A 16,037-nucleotide genomic window follows, 5' to 3' on the forward strand; every position below is an offset into this window, starting at 1 on the left:
TCCTACATGCTGCACGGCCAAAAAAAAAAAAAAAAAAAAAATGCTATGAAGTGGGAGCTTTCTTCCTGAAGGAACTCGGGAGGTGCTCCAGCAGACACCCACGCATCCCTTTCTGCCAACCCCTTCAGCCCTCAATTCCCTTTTTGCGCCAAGAATCACCCTCTTGGGGAAACATTTTCTCACTTTACTCATTACAGCCACTCTCCTTTTTTTCTTCCCCCAAACCACACTTATAAATGCCAGGGCTCAGGAAAAGAGTCTCTCCCTTCTCTGCTTCCCCAGAGTTAGCAGTACAAGGACCCACCTTAGAAGACCACGTGAATCCCACAGGCATTTCCCAGAAAGATTCTGGCCCATCCTGTTTATAAAAGAGTCACAAAAGGAATCCCATGTTGCGTGCAGAATGAACAGGTTTCATGCTGGATGGTTTACCAACTGCCTGGAGTGTCCACACCGAGCACAAACGAACCCCCTTATTTCCCTTCAAGCCCCAGCTGGTTCCCGCCTCCCACTCAGCCCCCAGAGCCTGGCACGCTAATGTGAACGATTTCCTGAGCCAGAGAGGAAGGGGCTGCAGGTTTTATTCATCAAGATTTTGGGGCCACATCCTAGCATCTAAATCAATTCAGCTGATATTTATTCAGAAACTAGCAGGAAGGCTTGTGCCAGATTGCTGAGGCGCTGTCTCTTCACTGAGGTACTTAGCGCAGTGCCTGACACTGTCTTTATGATCCTTTATGTAACCACGTCCCGCTGTCCAGCTGACCACGTCCCTCTGTGCTCTGGGGAGACCTGCAGGCTTTGATTTGGGTTTTACTGGGTCTTGGTGGGGGCAGGGAGGGAGTCAGGGCAGGGGATTGACAGGAGAAGAGGCTCCTCAGCTAAGCTCGGGCCCAGGTGGCCCTGGGAGCCTCGCAGGCACAGATGGGCTGCTTTTCCCTTCTGCAGCTGGAGCCCTGATCTCCTGTCTGGCTGCCGCCATTCACACACAGATCACATGCCCCGAAGTTAGCAGCGCCTGATCCCTTCCAGAGCTCAAGGGCTGGCACTGCCTGCACCCCTCATTCTGTCTGTTCCCCTACTATTTCCTTGAAGACCATGTATGGACCTCACCCCCTTGGCTAATGAGACCAGGAGCTCCTGGAGGGCAGGGTTCTGGTCTGGGTGTTTTCTGTCTCAGCGGTCGGCACCCTGCTTGGATCAAGGCTTAGTGTCTAATTGATTGTTTCCAAAATGCCAACTTGACCAATTCCAAGTGAATCTTGAACTTTCAAGGAGCCCTTGACTAAATGCATGTCCAAAGTTAGACCTGTAGCCATCCAGCAGATCGACAGACATGGTTGGCTCAGCCCTCCTTCTGCAGCTCTCCCTGGACCCTGCATCCTCCCCAATAAATCCAGGCAGAAGGTAGGGACCTGTCAGGCCCAAGGCCCACGGAAGAGACAGGGGAAGCAAGAGGAAGGGAGAGATTAGGAAAGAGATCCCCAAAAGAGAAAGAGGAGGGAGGGGATCAGAGGACACAGAGAGACACAGAGAAGCGGGGAGAAAGACAAAGGAGAGAGAGAAAGACAGAGGAGCCAGGGGAGCATGGCAGACAGCTCAGGAGGGCTGGGGGTTGCCATGCCATAACTTGTCCTCATTCTTGAGCACCTACTGTGTGCCAGGATCTGTTGTAGACCCTTGAGGATACAGTGGTCAAGAAGACAAGCTCTTTCCTCAAGGAGTTTATATTCCCATCGATGACTGATGACAAATAAATTAGTATATAGTAAGAGTTGTTGAAGAAAAATAAAGCAGGTGATGGTCTACTCTCAAATAGAAGCTAGTTTCACTCAGAAGCTTCTGACTCCTAGTCTAGTTCTGTCGTGTTAATGTGAAAGACAAAACTCCCCAGATCATGAAGGAAATGCTTTTATTCAGGTTATTGCAGTGCGGAGAACGTTCATTAAGGAGGAATGTCTCAAAGAAAAGGAAGGGGCCTAGGGTTTCATACAGGCAGGTAAACAGGGAATCATCCTGAGTCTTACAGGAGGCTTGAGGGAGGATGGAGATGTGTCTTATCTCAAAATATGTGAGCGTGGTGATCCTTTGAGGTTTAGCCTCTGGAACACAAAAGATGGGGGATTTTGAAAAGCCAAAAGGGTGGGGGTTTCTTAAGCATTGCTGTTTTCCGGAAGCACAGGGCTCAGGTAAAATTCAACTAACATCTAATCACTAATTAGATCACTGTCAATAATATCATCCCACCTCCATTATTCTAAAAACTAAGTGTGATTGCTCCCCTGTGCTTATTACCTGCCCTTTCACTTTGGAGCTCCTTCAAGCATCACACAGGCCCTTTGTGACCTGATTCTCCCTTGCTCCCAATTAGCTGAAGTGGGAAGGCACACAGGAGAGGATCTTCTGGGCCAGGCTCGCCCATCACCTCTGCACATCTGCCACTGGCTAGAACTCAGTCATGTGGCCGCACTTACCTGCAAGGGTGGCTGGGAAGTATAATACAGCTGTGGGTCCAGAAAGAAGGAGAAAATGGATGTTAGTGGTCACAGCTAGCTCGCTTTGTCACGTGTGCTTTTCAGGCTGTTTTCTCTCTCTCTAGGAACATCCCTCTGCCTCCTTCCTGGCCCTTCTCTGATTATATGGCGCCTGTGCACCCTTCCAGAGTCATGTAAGCATGCTGTCCTTTAGGAATTCTTTCTTAACCACCAGAGTGGGTCAGGTACACACCACATGCCTCTGTAGCACCCGGGGATCTGTTACAATACCAATCACGGTGATCTACAACTATTTATTTTCTCATCAGTCTCCTTACACTAGATCTCGAAGTCCCTGGCATTAGAGACTGCCTTTTGTCTCCCCACCCTTGATGCCTAGCACTGCCGGGCACTGGAACGGTAACGCATAACATCTGTCAAACACATGAATGGACTCTGGTTTGCTTCAAAACTGTCAGGATAATTTCAACTGAAAAAAAGACCAGAGGGCCGCCTCATAACCCTAATAGAAGGTTTCATTTGAGATCCGGGCCTGGATCAGTTCTCACAGTGGGCCCCCCACAAGAAGACACTAGGCATTGTTGATGTTAGGGATGCAAAGAGAGCTCAGATGCCTTATTTTGAGTTCAGCCCACTAACCATCTTTCACTGCCCAATTAGCCCTTAGAGAGAAAAGAGAACTGTGGCCTCAGCTTCCTGGCAGGTGAGGACGGACGTAACGGGCGCCCATTGTGTGAGTTGGGCGAGGACTGTAGCTGACTTGGAAAGAAGACAAAGAGCTGGAATGGCCCCTGTTTGCATGGTATCTGGGTAGTCAAGTAAACAGTGACACAGTGACACATGGGCACAGCTTCAGTGATCCCCACATCGTTCCCCGCCAGTTTGAGTCAAGACCAAAGACGGTAAGATCTTATTAACACAGGAGAGAAAGGCTGAGTCATTTCCATAATGACTGGCTCACGGCGGGAATCATTACGAAGCCTGAGGATGAAAAAATGGCCTCTTTTCATGTCGGGGTTATTGGCTGGAGTCTCATCTTCACAACTTCTGAAGAAGGAATTATATGGCTCACATATCCAAGAACAAAAAAAAAAAAAAAATGGGGAGATTACCTCATGGCGCATGAGTAACCAGACCACAAAAGTGACTGGGACCTAAGGCCTGAGGGGGCAGAGCAGCTACCCACAGCTACTTAGGGTTCCTACTCCACGGCCACCGAGTTCTCTCCCGTGAAGTCCTAGGTTTGTGCATTGGTTAAGCAGGAACACTGAGCAGCCCAAGTGATAATGATGATGATTATAGCTTACATTTATTAGAATTTAAAATGTACTAGGCACTAAGCTGGGGGATTTATACATGTTATCTCATTTCAACTTTGTAATCACTCTATAAAATATATACTACATACCCTTATCATTTTAGGTGGGAAACATGCTGTGGGGAGGATGCTGAAAAACTCAGCTCCAGACACCCTGGCCTTTGTTTTCCTAAGATCATGTCTAGTTGTTTCCCACCTCTGGGCCTTTGCACGTGCTGTTTCTTCTGTCTCTGCCACATACTTTGCCCAGATCCTCCCCTGGGTTTACTCCTTACTTCATTCAGGCCTCTGCTCAAATGCCACCTTCTCCAGAGATGTTTCCCTAATTTTTCCACATAAAATCGTCCCCGACTCCCACCTGCTGTTCTCTATCTCATTACCCGCCTTTGTCTTTCTTCATAGCATTTAACAGTAATTGAAATGATACCATAGATTTATGAGTCTCCAGAGCCTTGAAGAGAGCCTGGCACATAGTAGGAGCTCAATAAATATAGGTTGGGTAAATGAATAAAAAAAGTCCCTGGAGAGCAGGGCCACCTCAGCATCTGCCCAGGGCACACAGTTCTCAATAAGAACCAACAAAAGGAGAAGGAAGAAGGAGGGGAGCAGAAAAGTCCTATTCGGATTCCAATTTAACTCTTTATTTAGTTTTTCTTGTGCATCAAACTTAGTGACCCACAGTATCTCATTCAATTCTCATATTCTGTGAAGTAGGTAATTTTAGTGAGAAAGGGGAATATAAGAATAGTGGGCAGAAATACATTTGCATCAATTCCTTGGTAAACTCTTTATAACAGGAAAGAGTGTGTTATTAAAAAAACAGATTCCCAATTGCTTATCTTTATGTAGCCCAAACCACAGAATTTTGTGTTTATTGTTTTATGGTTCAGCTTCATGAAACTTGCAGGCTATTTAATTTATTGTGTTTACTTTTACTAGAACTTCAAGACAAAATATTTCTTTCTAACATCTACCCTTCCCTCAACTCAGCGTTTAGAATTTCTTCCATGGTTTACGTGTATTGATTCAATTCTCTGGATGCCTGTGAGTTTCCTCCATAAATTGTTTTGTCAACTTTTATGGAGAAGGAGCCTGAGTTTTTCTAAAGATGTGTCCAAACTAAAATATCATTTTATAATAGCATTACAACAGCATTTTAATCACTTGATCATTTTAATCACATATTAGAACAGTGACCTGACAAAATCTTTCAGGGTCCTAATCTGGAATCCCAGGAGCCCCTGACACCACCCCCGGACAAAAAATCCTCCCTGCTTTTTTTTTTTTTTTTTTTTGCGGTATGCGGGCCTCTCACTGTTGTGGCCTCTCCCGTTGCGGAGCACAGACTCCGGACGCGCAGGCTCAGCGGCCATGGCCCATGGGCCCAGCCGCTCCGCGGCATGTGGGATCTTCCCGGACAGGGGCACAAACCCGTGTCCCCTGCATCGGCAGGCAGACTCTCAACCAATGCGTCACTAGGGAAGCCCCCTGCTTATTAAAAGAAAGCATTCTTCAGTGGGTTGGGCCTCTCCTTGCCTTCTTGCATAGCAAGGCACAGGTTGATTGGTTGGTCTGTGGTTAAACCTGAACTTATGCAATGAGGATGTGGCTACTATTGCAGGGTTGTGCAAAATGGGGGAATCTGATGAGGTTTGGGCTTTGAGCTGGGTCCCAGTTAATGTAACAAGCCCCAATCTGACAGCTCCCTAGGCCAATTGGCCATCTGGTGACCCTGACTGGTCTCTCCACCCCTCCTTCTGTGTACCAGTGGGAGCCCATAAATCCGGGGTGTGTGTGTTAGGATTAGGGTCAGAGGTCACCCTATTACAGCTCAGATCCACTTAGTGCTGAAGCAGCCCATGGGCTGTTTTTCAGAGGTGCCGGGAGCTCTTAAAGGGATAGTAATGCGGAAATAATAACACATCCCTGACCAGAGGCATTTAACCCCCGAAAAATGTCAAGGAGAATGGAAATGGTAAACCAGGGTCACTTCAGAGAAATACCCTGGGTGCTCATTCCCCTCTTTGTGACCTGATGAAGAGAAAAGAAATTTGCCTATGCCGTTGAGCCGCAATTCTCACCTACCACATGAAGCTCCACAGGAGGCAGTTTTGAGGAGACCCCTTCCCCTTCGAACCCTGCTGCTGTGTCTACCAGAGTTATCCCTTCCTGTAAACAGCTCCTCTCCACATGATCCAGAACGTACTTCTGATTAAATATTTGTCTAGGGCTGGAGTTGAGCCTGAGCAGGTGTTTTTAGTTAAATGAGCTGACATGACGGCCGTGTGACATGCGGGATCTTAGTTCCCTGACCAGGGATCAAACCCTCGGCCCTGCAGTGAAAACACAGAGTTTTAACCACTGGACCACCAGGGAAGTCCCACATGACATAGCACCTTATGGCTTATGACATGCGTCAATCCTTAACCCTAGGTATTCTTACTACCATTTTTTTAGTGGGAAAACTAAGGCATATAGGAGTTGATAACTTGTCCGAGAACATATATCAAGATGAAGATTGAAGTTTGAATTGCAATCACTTTTGACATCATATTACAAGCAAGCAGGAATAATGAAAGCAAGTCTAAGCAAACCCGGCTCTCTCGGGGTGGAGACCCCTACTGCCAACGCTAGACAGGGTGCCACACTTTAGAGTTTACAAAACATCCTCAGGCTCTTGTCCAGACAATGACACAGGGGCATTACTGGATCACAGCCACTAGCCCACTGAAGGCAGGGGCAAATGCCAACACACTCTGGTAGCCTAAGAGGGCAAATTCAGAATGCCTCCATAGTTGGTTTTCATAATGATGCTCTTAAGTCAGCAGGGCAAACGGGACCCAATTTCCGTTGCACTCTTATTTCAGAAAGCAATGAGTACACAAGGGATTGGGGAGAATCTTCCACCAATAATGTTTATCACGGGCTTCCCTGGTGGCGCAGTGGTTGAGAGTCCGCCTGCCGATGCAGGGGACGCGGGTTCGTGCCCCGGTCCGGGAAGATCCCACATGCCGCGGAGCGGCTGGGCCCGTGAGCCATGGCCGCTGAGCCTGCGCGTCCGGAGCCTGTGCTCCGCAATGGGAGAGGCCACAAGAGTGAGAGGCCCGCGTACCGCAAAAAAAAAAAAAAAAAGAAAGAAAAAAAATGTTTAACACAGGCCTTGAGTTTCTCAAAGGATAGGACTTAAATACTTCAATATTTGATTTCTCTGAAATGCCTCATCCCCTGATGGTCCCAGATAAATGAGGTGTTACCATATATACCTACTAATCTTCCAAACCTAGGTTCCAGCACAATAATTAAAAAAAAAAAAAATCTATTCAAAGTTGCCACTAAACAACGAAAGAATTTTCAAACTTCCCACAAGCTAAAGTATTTTATTCTGTTAAAACAAAAATAAAGTCTTCTTTTTCCCAGTAAGCCTCCAAAATTCTCAAATTGTTGGCAATGAATTACATATTGATGTAAATTACTGCTTTCATATGGTCAGTGCAACATTTTACTCTTTTTCATGTCCATGCACCATATTTTCAGTGAGTGCCAGAGAAATAAACATATTTTCTGGAGTAAATATGTTTAAAATAAAATATATTCCTAATTCTTAGGGCCGTGAGAGAGAGGAGAAGTCCGCAGACCAGCACTCAGTTCCCCACAGCTGGCGGCCAGCCCACAGGGGCCCGCTGGGGAAGGAGACAGGGTTTGGCATCTTATCACATTCAGAGTTTTGATTGCTCTCCTGGACTGACATGCTCGTTGCTGAATCACGTCGATACTTACTGCCTAAAATGACTCTCAGATTGTCCCTAAAAATAAGCAACACATTCTTGGGGCCTGCTGGAGTACTCCTTCAGGGACAGGGAAGGGTTACCAATAGTAAACAGATCATAAGGAACGCTGAGAGACTACAAATAAAGATGCATTTTGATTACTTTATGAGTCTGCTGTGCATCACACAGGCGACTCCTGTTGATATGTTGCTGCTCACACAAACACAGCTGCCCTGCAGCAAATCAGAGGCGTGTCCTCCCTCAGGAAGGCCTCAGGTGTCACATGAGAGGGAGATGTCATAAGTAATGTGCCTGGCTGATCATCGGAGGAGGCCGATCCCCGTGACTCTCTGTTGATTTTTCCTTTGGGCCAGTTCCTTCTAACCCACAAGGAGGCCCAGCAAGGAGCCTCTACAGCTGGTTGAGGCTGGGCCCAGGCTGCTTCAGAAGTAGACCTGGGGCAACAGTACTGAAGCCTGGATGTAATATTCCTGAGGTCATGAAGGGTTATGACTGGAGACCCATGGAGCTTCAAAGCGCACACTGGGGTGCTTCCTGTCGAGCTTACGAGAGCTTTTCCCCTTGGAGGACTGCTCATTCCTCCTTACTCTGTCGGGGGTAATGGAGCTGGGAACGCCTGCATCTGAGCTGCCTTGAAGGAAAGATCCCAGAAAGGAATCGCTGTTCTTCCCAAGTGTCTCGCCTTGATTGCTAACTCTGCCCCAGCCCCACCGGACATTCTTCCATCTGGACCAGCACTATGGCTGCCACCACGGGGCACCCGGGGACTTACCTGGCCAGGTGTGAGCAACACATTCATCACACCTGAAACAGGGTGTTTTTAAAAATTACAAAGATTAAAATAAATAGAAATCAACGAAGAGCAAAGTATCTACAAATGGAGGGTGCTACCGAGCACAGGGTTTTCCTGGAATAACCAGCCTCTAGACATACATTGTCTGGGCTGCTGACACTGCTTCTGGTCCTGGCTTCTTCCCTTACTTCAATAGCCCCTGACAGACCACATCCCAAAGCCCAGTTTTCAGTCCAGAAAGATTATAGATAGAGTTTGGGGGAAGAAGAAGGAGTCCAGTCAAGTCCCAGTTTGAACAATAGATTTGCTTGAGGGGATAACAGAAGTGCATACTCTTCTAGGAAGGCAGTGAGATAGAAGACACCGACGGAGATGTCCCATCCATAGGCAACCAGTCTCTCAATTCCTCTCATCTCACAATGGCTTTTATGTGACATTCATTCATTCCACAAACATCTCCTAAGCACCTACTGTATGCCAGGGCCTGGGTTAGGCACTGTTGGTGGAAATAAATAAGGTTCAGCTCCTGCCTTTGAGAAGCTCAGATCTAAAGGGCAAGTCACTGTAATCTCTGGATTATTTTACCGGCTTTCTATCTAGTTTTCCTGCTTCTCAACTTTTCCCCTTCAGTACATGCTCAGAATAGTAATCAGGGGGATCTCATTAAAACTTAGTCACATCTTGTTATGTATTTGCTACCATGTCTTTCCATCTCACTTACAATAAAAACCAGCTTCTTTATAATGGCCTAACAGCTGAATATAATCTGACCTCCCTATTGCCTCTCATCCATTACAGCTGCCCAGGATGCTCCTGCTTCAGGACCTTTGCTCTTACACTTTCTTCTTCCTTGAATTATCCTTTCCCACATAATCCCCTGCATCATTCTGCTACATACTTCAGACATGCCCTTAAATGCTATCTTTTCAGGGAGGTCTTCCCTAAATCACTGCTATGGACTGAATGGTGCCCCCTCAAAAATCATATGCTGAAGCCCTAAATGCTTATGTGACTACATTGCAGGTAAGGCCTTTAAGGAGGTGATTAAGGTTAAGTGAGATCATAAGAGTAGAGCCCTGATTTGACAGAACCGGTGCCCTTATAGAGGTGGAGACATCAGAGCTCTCTTGCCACCGTGTGAGGGCACAGAAAGAAGGCAGCCATCTGCAAGCCAGGAAGAGAGTCCTCGCCAAAACCTGACTGTGCTGGTACCCCGACCTCAGACTTCTGGCTCCAGAACTGTGAAAAAATGCATTTCTGTTGTTAAGCCACCCAGTCTCTGGTGTTCTGTTATGGCAGCCTGAGCTAATTAATATACTCTCCTACCCTATTTAAAATTTTAATTTCTGTATCATCTAACTTTGCTCCTTTATTTGTAGCATTCATCATAGTCTAATATACTACCTATTTTGTTTATTGTTTGTCTTCCAGCACAATATAATATGAATGAGAACATAAAAAATTTTTTTAAAGAAAGAGCAAGATAGTCATGTACAGAGAAAGTCTAAGGGAGAATGTGGCAGTTGTCCCCCACCCCAACTCCAGGGAAGCAGACTCTGAGATGGAGCTGAGCACGAAGGGTGCCCTTGGAATCAACATCTGTGAAAGGGCGGAGGAGGAAGAAGGATGAGCAGAGGGAGAGGTCCAGCTGCAATGTAGGCCTGATGACAGTGTCAGTGACCCACAGGGAGCTCTAGAAAGGCCCTTCAGAGTTAGGCTGAGATCACTTCACGCTCTGCACTGATCCACCACTGGCTGTGTGCGGCCAGAACGGGGCATGACTTGGGCAGCTGGGGCAAGCCCTGGGGAGCTGGACTGCTGATGGCTGTCTGCCGATAGCACTTCCAGCAGCCGGCGCAACAAGTCCAGGGACTAGGGGGATCAGGGTGGTGTATTGCAGTGCCCACCACAGCACCCAGAGGGCTCTGAGAGCAGGGAGGGGAGGAACAGACTGCCTGGAAGGATCGTGAAAGCTTCACTGAGAAGAGTCTCAGATGATGATAAGTGCTTTCAGGCAGACAAAGAGGGGCGTAAGGGTTTCCCTGGTGGCGCAGTGGTTGGGAGTCCACCTGCCGATGTGGGGAACGCGGGTTCGTGCCCTGATCCGGGAGGGTCTCGCGTGCCGCGGAGCGGCTGGGCCCGTGAGCCGTGGCCGCTGGGCCTGCGCGTCCGGAGCCTGTGCTCCGCGGCGGGGGAGGCCGCGACGGTAAGAGGCCCGCGTACCGCAAAAAAAAATTTAAAAAAAAGAGGGGCATAAATTTGAACTACAGTGCACATGGGTTATTGTTGCATGGTGGACTGGGGAGGGTGTGTTGAGGGGAGGTGAGAGGGTAATTGTCTCCTCACCCACCATGAAGACCTCTGTGTGAAGCGGTCCCATGAACACTAGATGAGCATAACTATGTAGATAAACAGTAAACTTCTGCGGCCAGAAAGAAATCAAATCATGATCGGCTGGTGAGTAACTCAACAGGAGTTTTCAATCTGCAAATATTTCGTCTGTTAATGAACACCGGTACCTGTGTAGTGGCTGCCGCACTTCCTGCCCCACAGTGCTGCCAAAGTCCAGCAGCTGCAATGGACGCTGAGGAATGGGCCCTGCACCCCTGACTGAGCAGCTCGTTCTCTGTGTGATCTTAGCTCAGTGGGTTCCCCTCTTGGGGTCCATCATCTGTAAAGCAGAGCTAACACCGTCTTCCCGGGGATTGGTGGCTTAAAGGCAGTACCGTATCTAAAGCTGTGCTGTATGCGGTGGGCCCCTGGTACTGCTCTGCTGCCCTGGACAGCTCACGAGGCCTGCAGCAGGTGCCCCCAGCATGCTTTGAGGCCACCGCTGATCTTGGCCGCTCTGTCACCAAGACACCATTAGGGCCAGAGCAAGCCCGAGGACATCGTTACGTAAGCCGTCTGCTCAGGCAAGGCCGGGACTGGTAATGAGCAGAGACGGGGAAATGAGCAGCCTTGATCTTTCTCCTCTTGAGGGCCCTCGGCTGGGGTTAGGGATGGTTGTTTAGCAACGGCCCTAATTCATCCAGGGGACCGTCGAGCCAAGGCCCCCTGTTCCCACCAGGGAAGGAGTGCTGAACGCCTCAGTGCCGGTCAGAGCTTTCATTTGTGAGGATTTATTTGGACACTTTTTCCTGAAGGGGGTTTTGTTCTGAGGTAAACTAGGGACATTCCTCTGATGGGAATTACCACTGGGATGAAAGAAGAGCTATGAGAGGTGGTGGTGGGGGGAGGGGGCAATGGGATGGGAGCTGCAACTTGGGACTCCTGCCCACCCTATTCATGGAGCAAATTATTCCAGAACAGAGGCAGGATGACCAAAGAGAAGCTGCAGAAATGGGCCTTTGTTTCATACTTGGCAGAGAGTACAGGAGTCCTTTTTCTCTTTTTCCTTTTAAAATTAATTTATTAATTAACTTATTTTTGGCTGCATTGTGTCTTTGTTGCTGTGCGTGGGCTTTCTCTAGTTGCAGCGATCGGGGGCTACTCTTCATTGCGGTGCTCGGGCTTCTCATTTCGGTGGCTTCTCTTGTTGCGGAGCACGGGCCCTAGGCATGCGGGCTTCAGTAGTTGTGGCGCACAGGCTTAGTTGCTCCGCGGCACGTGGGATCTTCCCGGAACAGGGCTCAAACCCGTGTCCCCTGCATTGGCAGGTGGATTCTTAACCACTGAGCCACCAGGGAAGTCCCCTTTTTCTCTTTTTTAAGTCTTCCTAAGTCCCAGCCATTGTGCTGCCCCCCCGACGTGACCGGCTCCTGAGCCCCTCAGAGGTGGGGCTGAGGGAGATGAGTCAGATTGCCTGCAGGCACCTGCCCTGGCTTGTGAGTTAGGAATTTCTGGACTGTTCCCATTGAGCTGCCTCCCAGAGCTGTCCTGTCCAATTCACTCTGGGGAGGGAACACACCGTTTAGTCCTGCAGTTGCTTTTGAGGGTTGAAAGCACTAAGCAGTAAGGCCATAACAGTCTGATTTTCCATAAGATTAAAAGAAATGAGCTGCAGCATTTTAAGAAAACATGATTTCCTCGGTCAGTTACTTCAAATGCTTTTCAAGGAGGAAAGCAATGAAAGAAGCAGAGCTAATCAGAGCAGCCTGGCTTGTTTTAAATTCATCTCACAATGTGAGTTTACAATTAGAGGACTCTTCTTAAGGGCAACTAAAGAAATCAATTTTCAGTGAACTTCTAAGTGGGAAAAAAAAAAACATAAAGCATTCAACTGCACAGTAAAACCCCGCCTTGAAGATAGAAGGATGCCGAGCCCACTGGGACATGTCCCGGTAGCACAGGTCCTGGCAGCCCTGCCCTCAGCAGGTGTGGCACTCTGCTCTCCCTGCTCAGGGCGGAATTCATACCCATTCAGCTGGGACTGTCCCTGATGGATATCAGTCTGATCTGTAGGCACCAGGTGAGCTGAAACTGCCCTAAAGTTCACAGCTGCTACCTGAGCCTTTAAAAACTTTTTTTAATAATGTCCAACAGCCTGATATACAAAATCAAAGACTAGTCTGTGTCGTGGGGTGATGAGCCTTTTCTAGTTTCCTTCTCCTATAGTCTAGAAATCCAAAATGCCTTCTTGAGGAATTTCCTCCTCTTCTTTCTTAAAAATCCCAAGGAGAAAAAAATCGGCTGGGGTTCAAGATGGTGGACTAGAAGGACGTGTGCTCACTCCCTCTTGCGAGAGCACCAGAATCACAACTAACTGCTGAACAATCATCGACAGGAAGACACTGGAACTCACCAAAAAAGATACCCCACATCCAAAGACAAAGGAGAAACCACAATGAGATACTAGGAGGGGTACAATCACAATAAAATAAAATCCCATAACTACTGGGTGGGTGACTCACAAACTGGAGAACACTTATACCACAGAAGTCCACCCACTGGAGTGAAGGTTCTGAGCCCATGTCAGGCTTCCCAACCTGCGGGTCTGGCAATGGGGGGAGGAATTCCTAGAGAATCAGACATGAAGACTAGTGGAATTTGATTGCAGGACATCGACAAGATTGGGGGAAACAGAGACTCCACTCTTGGAGAGCACACACAAAGCAGTGTGTGCATCGGGACCCAGGGGAAGGAGCAGTGACCCCATAGGAGACTAAACCAGACCTACCTGCTAGTGTTGGAGGGTCTCCTGAAGAGGCAGGGGTGGCTGTGGCTCACCCTGGGGACAAGGACACTGGCAGCAGAAGTTCTGGGAAGTACTCCTTGGCATGGGCCCTCCTGGAGTCCGCCATTAGCCCCACCAAAGATCTGGGTAGGCTCCAGTGTTGGGTTGTCTCAGGCCAAACAACCAACAGGGAGGGAACTGAGCCACACGCATCAGCAGACAAGTGGGTTAAAGTTTTACTGAGCTCTGCCCACCAGAGCAACAGCCGGCTCTACCCACCACCAGTCCCTCCCATCAGGAAACTTGCACAAGCCTCTTAGATAGCCTCATCCACCAGAGGGCAGAGAGCAGAAGCAAGAAGAACTACAATCTTGCAGTTTGTGGGAAAAAAAACATATTCACAGAAAGATAGACAAGATGAAAAGGCAGAGTGTTATGTACCAGGTGAAGGAACAAGATGAAACCCCAGAAAAACAACTAAATGAAGTGGAGATAGGCAACCTTCCAGAAAAAGCATTCAGAATAATGATAGTGAAGATGATCCAGGACCTCGAAGGAAAATGGCAGCAAAGATTGAGAAGGTGCAAGAAATGATTAACAAAGACTTAGAAGAATTAAAGAACAAACAAACAGAGATGAACGATAAAATGACTGAAATGAAAAATACACTAGAAGCAATCAACAGCAGATTAACTGAGGCAGAAGGACAGATAAGTGACCTGGAAGACAGATGGTGGAATTCACTGCCATGGAACAGAATAAAGAAAAAAGAATGAAAAGAATTGAAGACAGCTTAAGAGAACTCTGAGACAACATTAAATGCAACAACATTCGCATTATAGGGGTCCCAGAAGGAGAAGAGAGAAAGGACCTGAGAAAATATTTGAAGAGATTATAGTCGAAAATTTCCCTAACATGGGAAAGGAAATAGCCACCCAAGTCCAGGAAGTGCAGAGAGTCCCAGGCAGGATAAACCCAAGGAGAAACATGCCGAGACACATAGTAATCAAATTGACAAAAATTAAAGCCAAAGAAAAATTATTCAATAATAATTGAATAATTATTGACAAAACAAGGGAAAAATGACAAACAACATACAAGGGAACTCCCATAAGTTTAACAGCTGATTTCTCAGCAGAAACTCTACAAGACAGAAGGAAGTGGCATGATATATTTAAAGTGATGAAAGGGAAGAACCTACAACCAAGATTACTCTACCCGGGAAGGATCTCATTCAGATTCAACGGAGAAATCAAAAGCTTTACAGACAAGCAAAAGCTAAGAGATTTCAACACCACCAAACCAACTCTACAACAAATGCTAAAGGAACTTCTCTAAGTGGGAAACACAAGAGAAGAAAAGGACCTACAAAAACAACACCATAACAGTTAAGAAAATGGTAATAGGAACATACATATCGATAATTATCTAAAACGTGAATGGGTTAAATGCTCCAACCAAAAGACACAAGATTGCTGAATGGATACAAAAACAAGACCCATAAATACGCTGTCTACAAGAGACCCACTTCAGACCTAGGGACACATGCAAACTGAAAGTGAGGGGATGGAAAAAGATATTCCATGTAAATGGAAATCAAAAGAAAGCTGGAGTAGCAATACTCACATCAGATAAAATAGACTTTAAAATAATGTTACAAGAGACAAGGAAGGCAACTACGTAATGATCAAGGGATCAATCCAGGAAGAAGCTATAACAATTATAAATATATATGCACCCAACACAGGAGCACCTCAATACAAAAGGCAACTGGTAACAGCTATAAAAAAGGAAATCAACAGTAACACAATAAGAGAGGGGGACTTTAACACCTCACTTACACCAATAGACAGATCATCCAAAGAGAAAATTAATAAGGAAACACAAGCTTTAAATGACACAATAGAACAGATATATTTAATTGATATTTACAGGACATTCCATTCAAAAACAGCAGATTACACTCTCCTCTCAAGTGCACACAGAACATTCTCCAGGATAGATCACATCTTGGGTCACAAATCAAGCCTTGGTAAATTTAAGAAAATTGAAATCATATCAAGCATCTTTTCCGACCACAATGCTATGAGATTAGAAATCAATTACAGGGGAAAAAACTTAAAAATACAAACACATGGAGGCTAAACAATACGTTACTAAATAACCAAGGGATCACTGAAGAAATCAAAAAATACCTAGAGACAAATGGCAATGAAAACAGGACGATCCAAAACCTATGGGATGCAGCAAAAGCAGTTCTAAGAGGGAAGTTTATAGTAATACAATCCTACCTCAAGAAACAAGAAAAACCTCAAATAAACAATCTAAGATTACACCAAAAGGAACTAGAGTGAGAAGAACAAACAAAACCCAAAGTTAGTAGAAGGAAAGAAATCATAAAGATCAGTGCAGAAATAAATGAAATAGAAACAAAGAAAACAATAGCAAAAATCAATAAAACTAAAAGCTGGTTCTTTGAGAAGATTAGCAAAATTGATAAACCATTAGCCAGACTCATCAAGAAAAA

General features: G+C 46.6%; 1 long non-coding RNA gene across 2 annotated transcripts in view; it reads right to left on the bottom strand.

Moving 5' to 3' along the window:
* The window catches only part of LOC115859606 (uncharacterized), a 33,823-nt gene extending 20,084 nt beyond the window's left edge, over positions 1 to 13,739 (bottom strand). For both annotated transcript variants that reach the window (XR_009559586.1, XR_009559587.1), the window contains exon 1: positions 13,514 to 13,739. This is a non-coding gene — a long non-coding RNA (uncharacterized lncRNA). The remainder of the gene's footprint in view (positions 1 to 13,513) is intronic.
* Positions 13,740 to 16,037: the final 2,298 nt, after the last annotated feature.

The sequence above is a fragment of the Globicephala melas genome, chromosome 1 (genome assembly GCF_963455315.2).
Source record: "Globicephala melas chromosome 1, mGloMel1.2, whole genome shotgun sequence".
NCBI classification, from domain to species: domain Eukaryota; kingdom Metazoa; phylum Chordata; class Mammalia; order Artiodactyla; family Delphinidae; genus Globicephala; species Globicephala melas.